The sequence below is a fragment of the Trachemys scripta genome, chromosome 16, assembly GCF_013100865.1.
Source record: "Trachemys scripta elegans isolate TJP31775 chromosome 16, CAS_Tse_1.0, whole genome shotgun sequence".
NCBI classification, from domain to species: Eukaryota; Metazoa; Chordata; order Testudines; family Emydidae; genus Trachemys; species Trachemys scripta.
In genome coordinates this window covers 6,393,724-6,400,875 of record NC_048313.1, presented here as the reverse complement: position 1 = coordinate 6,400,875, position 7,152 = coordinate 6,393,724, and the positions used below count along the sequence as shown (strand labels likewise).

General features: G+C 56.8%; 1 long non-coding RNA gene across 1 annotated transcript; it reads left to right on the top strand.

The window, feature by feature from the left end:
- The first annotated feature begins 600 nt into the window (after positions 1 to 600).
- On the top strand, positions 601 to 6,905 carry LOC117888781. Its single transcript, XR_004648369.1, has 5 exons — positions 601 to 699; positions 1,840 to 1,893; positions 2,259 to 2,272; positions 5,331 to 5,366; positions 6,625 to 6,905. It is a non-coding gene; the product is annotated as an uncharacterized LOC117888781 (long non-coding RNA).
- Positions 6,906 to 7,152: the final 247 nt, after the last annotated feature.

Here is a 7,152-nt window from a genome sequence, read left to right as displayed (position 1 = left end):
CTGGATTCTTTCTACAGAATTCCCCAACTTGCTAGCCCAGCCCTGGGCTCCCCCCAGCCCTGCCGGTGCCCCTCACTCCCGACCCGCAGCCCCCTGCCAGACCAGCCCTGGGCTCCCCCCCAGATCTGCCAGTGCCCCTCACTCCTGAACCCCCCACCCCGGCTATGTTTATCTCCCCTCTGACAGCTGCAGAAGCTCAGGTTACCCTGACATTTCAGCCCAGGCATCTCTGGAACAATGGAATCAGAACCCAGCAGTGTCTATTCTTTCACTCTCTCCAACCTCCTGCCCTCCTTGGCTGGGGGCACTGCTGTGGGGAAGCTCGCAGCGCCGGGGTCCCCAGTTGGGGCACTGCTCTGGGGAAGCTCACAGTGCCATGGTCCCCAGCTGGGGCACTGCTGTGGGGAAGCTTGCAGCGCCGGGGTCCCTAGCTGGGGGCACTGCTGTGGGGAAGCTCACAGCATCCCTCCAAAAATCCATCTGTCTGGTCATGTCCCCCTGGTCCTATTAATATGAATTTTCCCCCTAGGAATTTGCCGATGACATCACGGGCATGTCACACACCCTCCGGCCAATCGTGTGGGAGGGAGCTGGGGGGGCCTGGTGTCCAGTTCCCCCTAATAAATCCCCCCCCCCGACAGCGCAGAGAGTGACTCTGTGTGGAGCGTGAGGAGCCTTGAACCAACTGCCCATCCCCAGGTACCAGGGCTGGGGGGCCTGCAGGGGGGTTGCAGAGCTGGGGAGTCTGGGGGCGCTGCAGGGCCGGGGGTGCCTGGGGGGTGCTACAGGCCAGGGGCGCCTGGGGTCCCCCACTGGGGGGGTATCTGTGGTGAAATACAGAACTGCCATAGACCCCTGACCTCCCAGTCCTTCCTCCTGAATGCACCCCATAACCTTCCCCCAAAGTCATGCCCCGACCCCCACAGCGCCACCCCCAGCCCCACCAAACCTTCCCCCCAAACTCACCCCTGATCCCCAGAACCTTCCCCCCAAACTCCCAGCTGGCCCCCCCAAACACTTCTGTCACCCAGGACCCCCCAAATCCTCCCTCCCAAAGCCACCCAACCCCCCTGAACCATCCCCCCAAACTCCTCCTGACTCTTCCCCCCAAAATCCACTCCTGGCCCGCAAACCCTTCGCCGATTCCCCCTGATCCCCCCAAACTCCTCCCTGAACTCCCCCAACCTGCCCCCCAAATTCACCCCTGAACCTGCCCCCGAGCTCACACCTGCCTGGCAGTAAGCCAGGGGGTGGGGGGAGCCAGAGGACGGTGCCCCCCGGAGGCCCCGGGGAGCGGAGCGGCTCCATCTCTCAGCCCGGCTGAGACCCGGACGCTTGGCGCAGGAGTGACAGCAGGGGGTGGAGTGGGAGGGAGGGGGGCTGGCACAGGGCAGATCCCGGCACCTGGCTTCCCGCCCGCTCGCATTGTTATTTAGAGACACAGAGACACAAATGCAGGAGACAATGGCAGCCAGATCCCGAAATAGCTGTGACCTTTCAGCAGCTGCCGGCTCCCCCCGTGCCCCCCCCGGTGCACCCCGAGCTCTGAGGCCACCCCAAGGACAGCCCAGCCCCCGGCCCTGATCCCGGGGTGCTGCCGGTGCCCCTCACTCCCGACCCGCAGCCCCTGCTAGCCCAGCCCTGGGCTCCCCCCGGCCCTGCCGGTGCCCCTCACTCCCGACCCGCAGCCCCTGCCAGCCCAGCCCTGGGCTCCCCCAGCCCTGCTGGTGCCCCTCACTCCCGCCCCGCAGCCCCCTGCTAGCCCAGCCCTGAAATCTTACCCCACCAAACTCCCCCCACCACCGAAGTGCTGATCTGTGTCTATTTCTGCCCCCCCAGGTGAACCCCATCAGCCACCATCATGTCTGACGCAGAAGAGGTGGAGTATGAGGAGTAAGTAACCCCCCCCAAACCAGCCAGTCCTCGTCCTGGGGCTGGATGGGAGCCAGTGTCTCCTAGAAGGGAAAGGCCCCGTGCCCCATTCCCTGCCCCCCTGAGCCAGCCAGTCCCCGCCCTGGGGTCGGATGGGAGGCAGCGCCCCCTAGAGGGGACAGGCCCCTTGCCCCATTCCCTGCCCCCCCTGAGCCAGCCAGTCCCCGCCCTGGAACTGAATTAAGTTGGGCTGCCCCATGGATCTTATCCCTGGGAAGGCAGGGGGGTCCTGGCACACAGCAGCCCTGGATGGGTCAGGACCCAGGCCAGGTGCTGGCTACACTAATATGCAACAAGCTTCTCTCTCTCTCTCCTTTTCTCCCCAGGGAGCAGCATGAAGGTACGTGACGCTTCCCCCCTTCCGCCACCACAATCAGTTAATCCCTGGTCGCTGTTAACTAGCCATTATTAATGACTGGGGTGCTCCGCTGGGAATGACAGAGGAGGAGAAGACCCCAGTGGGTCAGTCTGGGGCAGGAGTCGTCCGAGCCCCTGGGGGGACGGGTGGCCAGGGAAGAGGCCCAGACCCCCTCGGCTGGGTCAGGCCAGGAGTTTCCCTTCTCAGTCGCTTCACCCCCATTTGTTCTTAGGCCAAGCCGGATAATCGGGTCGGGTTACAATGGACATAGAGGGATTTGTCCCACGATAGGACCCTCTTCTTACCTAATAGGGCAATCGGCACAATCTAGTGTGGTTAATAACCCGTTAATAGCCAATCAGGGATGAAATAATGGTTAGCAACTTCACCATTGTGTAGTTGCGTTAACAGACAAATAATCAATGACAGGTGGCTCATAATGATTTCCAATACTAAATGGTTAATCATTTACTTAGCCTGTTTAGATTGTAATAATATTTATTCTGGCTAATAATTACGAACAATAACAGAGAGTATAATTATTAGGTAAATATTTGAATATTCAAAATATTTAATGATAGCAGGTTAGAATTACACCTCTACCCCGATATAACGCGACCCGATATAACACAAATTCAGATATAACGTGGTAAAGCAGTGCTCGGCGGGGGGGCAGAGGGGGCTGCGCACTCCTGTGGATCAAAGCAAGTTCGATATAACGCGGTTTCACCTATAACGCGGTACGATTTTTTGGCTCCCGAGGACAGCGTTCTATCGAGGTAGAGGTGTATTATCAATAATGGTTGGTAATTTAATCGTTATATACAATTTTAATGCTTACTTAGATACTGACAGGTGGTTAATGATGATATATAATGGTTAATAATGTAATTATTGTTTAAATATTTTACTATTCAAAGATGTAATGATGGAGAGGTAATTACTATCAATAATAAATGGTTGATAACTTAATGATTCCATACAGATTTTAAGAGTCAAATATTTAATGGCAGATGGTTAACAGTTACCAATAAGAAATGGTTAACAATTTATTATATACACATTTTAATATTTAAATATCAATAACTGGTGGTTAATAATTATAAATAATAATTGGTTAATCATTTATTTGCATACTTTATATTCAAATATTTAACAACAGATGGCTAATCAATACAAATTATTAATTTATATAGATATTTTATATTGAAATGTTTACTAATGGATGTTCATAATCACTTATAAATTCTTACTAATGTACTACATACAGATTTTAGTATTTAATGACTGAAGGGTAATAATTACTATCCATCAGAAATTATTAATAAATATCAACACCGTTCAGCCCGCTACTTTCCCTTAAAGGCTGTTTCGTATGGATATTATTAATCATTGCTCTATTTTTTGGTTATTTGACCTTATGGCTGCCCCACTGCTACCTTGGGTGGGGCTGGATTTAGGGGCATCATTATTAGAATCACCCTCCAACTCCCCTTTAATTTTTAAATTTCTGTCTGCAGACAACTATTGGTAGGGCCCGCCCTCTTAAAGGGAAAGTCACCTTCCAACATAGTCTTTTGTGGGCTCTGCAGATTTATCAGCCCCTAAAACAGGATGGCAAAGTGGCTTCCCTATGCCCCACCCCCAACTCCCCTTTAATGTTTCAATTTCTGTCTGCAGACAAGTATTTGTAGGACCAGCCTTCTTAAAGGGCAAGTCTGCTTGGCCAGGAATCCTTCTTCTTTCACAGACTTAGCTGTTCTTCTGAATGGAATCAGAGGTGGGGTGGGGGATACGACCCCGCCCCTGTTCCCCTTTAAATCATCAAATTTGTGTCTGAAGTCAAATATGCTCTAGGTCTGGCCCTAGCATGAGGGGGAGAGGGAAGGGTGTGGGGTGGGGTGATGGATGAAGGGGAAGGGGGATGGATGAAGGGAGGCGGGGTGGAGGGTCCCAGCTCCCCCAACCCCACATCTGTCTCTGACCATCTGTCTTTTCCCCCCAGAGGAGGTGGCCGCAGGGGAAGGGACGGAGCCACCGGCTTCCTGGCCGGGGCTATCACAGCCTTGGGGAGACCCTGCAAGGCCTGGTTCCCCCCACCCCCCAAAAAAAGCCTTCCCCCCTGTGACCGGTTGCCTGGATGGGCTGCACTGAGAAGGTGACCCTCAGGGCAGACTGCAAGAACCAGGGCAGCCGATCCCCCCACCAAAAAATGGGTGGTTTACAATCAGGTTGACCAAGCCAGTAACGAACCAGCTTCTGCAGCACCAGGCCGGTTAACCTGAAGCCGAACGCCGTCCCCTTTAGGTTCCCATCCAGTCAGCCCAGTCGAATGTAGTGAAAGGTTATTCAAAACCCCATTTCGCCCTGGGTGAGGTTCTTTCTAATCCCAAAGGATGAGACACAATCACTTCCCGGTCAATGAATATTTCAGCTCTTCCCCCTCACCCCCCACCAAACACACACTCAGGGCCAATCCTCAATCCCGAAACCTGAGACTGCTTAGGAAGAATAAAAGACAAGGTTCCCAAAGGGTGAGCTGCGAGTTTCGAGGACAGATGAGGACCAAGGCCTTATTACATCACACGTCCCATCTGGCAGATAAGATTTGCTCTCCAAGTCGCTAGAAGCCAGCGACGGAGCATTAGGGGTTAGGAATGGGATGGATGCAGCGTCTACCAGCTAATTCGATAGCTTGCGGTAAACGGAGACACATTTAGCAGCTGTTCTTTGAGTCTCTAACAGTGCTGGCAAACGGGTTAAAGGCTCGAGGCGCCTCAACACGGCTCTGATACCTGTCTACCAGGAATGGCCTTGTTCACCGTGGCTGTGCCCTTTTGAAACATCCTCAAGGGTTGCTTCCAGGTCACCCAGCCTGCTAATTTGTTTAATCTTCTGTGGCCCAGCATTACACCCTCCCCCAAACCTTCCCCCCCAGACCCCCCCCCCCGACTCTTGCAATCTGCCCCCTGAGATGGGACCCCGGGAACGCGCAGCTCAGCACTAACCCCTCGCTCTCTTTCTTTCTCTCTCTCTGAAGAAGAGGAACTGGCTGAGCAGGCCGAGGAGGAGGAAGGTGAGACGGCTGCACACACCTGCCCTCCCCCGTGCCACGGGGACCCCCCTCTTTCCTCTAGGTCACCAGGAGCAGAGACCTCACAGCCCGGCTGGAATCAGGAAGAAGCAACTTGATGGGAGTGGGGGCTAGGGGTAGAATGGGGCGGTGGCGGTGGCTGGGGGCCAGGACTCCTGAGCTCTCTCCCCGGCTCTGGGAGGGAAGTGGGATCTAGTGGGTAGAGCAGGGGGGGCTGGGAGCCAGGACTCCGGGGTTCTGTTCCCATCACGTTTGCTTTCTCGTCCATGTTACGTTTTCTCTTCACAGGCTTCCTCCTTTCTAGTTTGTCGGCTGAAGGGTTTTTTCCTCCCCTGGGGGCGGAGGGTGGGGCAGCCATGGGGGTATCAGCCAGGGTGGGGGCAGCACGGAGGATGCCCGTGTTAGAGTCAGGTGTGTACCTGACCTGGGACACCCCCACACTGCATCACTGCAGCGCCCTTCCCCCCTCCCCCCACTGCATCACCGCAGGGCCCTTCTCCCATTCCCACACTGCATCACTGCAGGGCCCTTCCCCCACAGCCACCCACTGCATCTCTGTCCCCCCCACTGCATCACTGCAGGGCCCTTCCCCCACAGCCACCCACTGCATCTCTGTCCCCCGCACTGCATCACTGCAGGGCCCTTCCCCCACAGCCACCCACTGCATCTCTGTCCCCCGCACTGCATCACTGCAGGGCCCTTCCCCCACAGCCACCCACTGCATCACTGCAGGGCCCTTCCCCCACAGCCACCCATTGCATCACTGCAGAACCCTTCCCCCTCCCCATCACTGCATGCCCCCCCTCCCCCCACTGCAGGGCCCTTCCCCCACAGAAACCCACTGCATCTCTGTCCCCCCCACTGCATCACTGCCCCCACTGTATCACTGCAGGGTCCTTCTCCCCTCACCCCCCCACTGCATCACTGTCCCTCTCTCCTCATATCCCAGCCCCCACCGCACGTGTTGGGGGGGGGCACATTGTGATTCACCAGGGTGGGAGAGGGAGATGGGCAGGGACATTGAAAGGGGGGGGGCAGAGGGGGCAGTTCCCCCCCCCACTAACGAGTAACTGGATTTAACGGGCCCCCACCCGAGCTGCCTTGGTTTAACCGCCTCTCCGTTTCTCTCCCGCGCTCGCTCCCACCCACCCCTGATCTCTCCTCCCCCGTCCCCCAATCTTCCCTCCACTCCCCCTCCTCCATACCTGCCCTTAACCCTCCCCCCCATGGCTGTGTGCAGTGTCTGAGGAACCCCAGCCGGCCGCAGACCCAGGTATTTTCCTGCTTCGCTTCCTCCTTGGAGAAATACCCCTGAGGTGGGGGCTCCCATGGGGCACCCCCCTGCCCCCACCCCGCTGAGGGTGCAGGGGCGCGGCCACAGCGGGGGATGGGCAGAGCTGGGCTGGGCCCCCCAGGCCTCCCCCAGGGTAAATCACCCCCCCCCAGGGCCTGGGCCTCTCAGGCATCGCGCCCTCCCCGCATCTGTCCATCTGCACTGTCCAGTCCCCAGAAGGGGCAGCTACAGATGGATGGACATGGGGGTGGCTGGATGGGGGGTGGCTGGGGATGGATAGAGGGGGGTGGCTGGATGGGGGTGGATGGATGGGGTGATTGGGGGTGGATAGAGGGGCGTGGATGGATGGGGGTGGCTGGGGGTGGATAGAGGGGGTGGATGGATGGGGTGATTGGGGGTGGATAGAGGGGGTGAATGGATAGGGGTGGCTGGGGGTGGATTGAGGGGGGTGGATGGGGGTGGGTTGAGGGGGGT